Consider the following 1,411-nt stretch of genomic DNA (forward strand, 5'->3'; position numbering starts at 1 on the left):
GTGAATTGTAATGTAGAACATATGTGCTTTGCAAGGGCCTTAAGCGGCCTCTGTCCAGGGGTCGTTTGACTTCTCAAAGGGGTTGGCTACTGGCAATGGGGAACTGCTGGTCTGTTGATGTGAGGACAAACGCTGTTGCTGCTGTGCTGCCGAGCTGAGATACAGCTGAGAGCTGAATTATTCTCCAGTGTGAGGGAGATTCCTATGGCAAGTTCAAAACTGTGTCCAAACTGAGGTTAGGAGGAGGAGAACCTTTGTCCCTGCTCGCCTCTCCAATGCCCGACATCTGCTGCCTTTTTTTTTTTTTGTTTTTGTTTTTTGAGGCACAAACAGTATTTATTGGGTTCACACCAAGAGTCCATTGGTCTTGAGGACCTCTGTGAACTTGCAGATTTTCTTCTCCACATTCTTTTCTGCCTGTTTCCTTAGCCTCAGAGCTGCTTCTTCTTCCGGTTGTGGATCTTTGCCTTTTCCTTCCGTTTCTCCTCCAGAGTGGCTGTCACTGCCTGGTACTTCCCCCCGACCTCATGAGCCGGACGCCCCAGGTAAGCAAACTTTCTGGTAGGCTTCAGCCTCACAACCTTGAGTGCAGCAGGGACCACCATCCGCTTTTCCTTGTCATAGGGTGGAAGGATCCCGTCCAACACCTTGAGGCGTTCCAGGGCAGCCTGGCCTCTCTTGGTCTTGCGGGGTAGCATGCCTCGCACAGTGCGCCAAAAAATGCGGCTTGGGGCTCGGAAGTGGTAGGGGACTCGAGACGGGTTGGTGACGCTTTCGGAGAAAGGCCAGATACTTTAACTTGTTTCTGTAGAAAGTTCCAGAAATGTTGATGCCCTCACAGCGTACAACCACTACCTTCCGGCCCAGCAGTACCCTGCTTGGCCACAATGGCCGCCAGGCGGCCCAGAAGATGGCCCCGGCCATCCAATACTAGATCCTGCCCCTCCGCCATCCTCGGCAGCTGCCTAGGAAAGCTCTGCTGCCTTTTAAACAAAGACCTCTCACTGTGGCGCTGGATGCTCAAGTGTCTATGCCCTGGCCAGCAGGGATCTTGAAGCCGTCTCCTGATCTGGCTTTTCCCTCCACCCTGAAGTTTCCTAAGGAATTTTCGTGACCTCTGTAATACGGTAGCTATCTAAGTTCCACTTCCCAAACTTCAAGGACTCCCATCGAAAGTTTAAACTGAGGACGCTATGTAGACTTGTCACCAATGGATGCACCGCCACCGTGACATCATTACAAATCCTTGAATGCTCTCCAGGAAGATGATGCTGGTCATTGCAGCGTCAGCAACTCCTGGGGTTTGAAGCTTGAGCCTCTTTGCTAACCTCAGCTGCCTAGAGTCTCCTCTCTTGGTCCACTTACGCAGTCTTCTTAGTGGATGCTGTGACGAGAGAAATAGCTGCTTTTG

The 1,411-nt window shown here is 51.6% G+C and overlaps 1 pseudogene; it reads right to left on the reverse strand.

Moving 5' to 3' along the window:
- Nucleotides 1-314: 314 nt before the first annotated feature.
- LOC116914605 lies at nt 315-952 on the reverse strand (annotated as a pseudogene).
- Nucleotides 953-1,411: the final 459 nt, after the last annotated feature.

Source organism: Rattus rattus, chromosome 13 (genome assembly GCF_011064425.1).
Source record: "Rattus rattus isolate New Zealand chromosome 13, Rrattus_CSIRO_v1, whole genome shotgun sequence".
Classification (NCBI taxonomy): domain Eukaryota; kingdom Metazoa; phylum Chordata; class Mammalia; order Rodentia; family Muridae; genus Rattus; species Rattus rattus.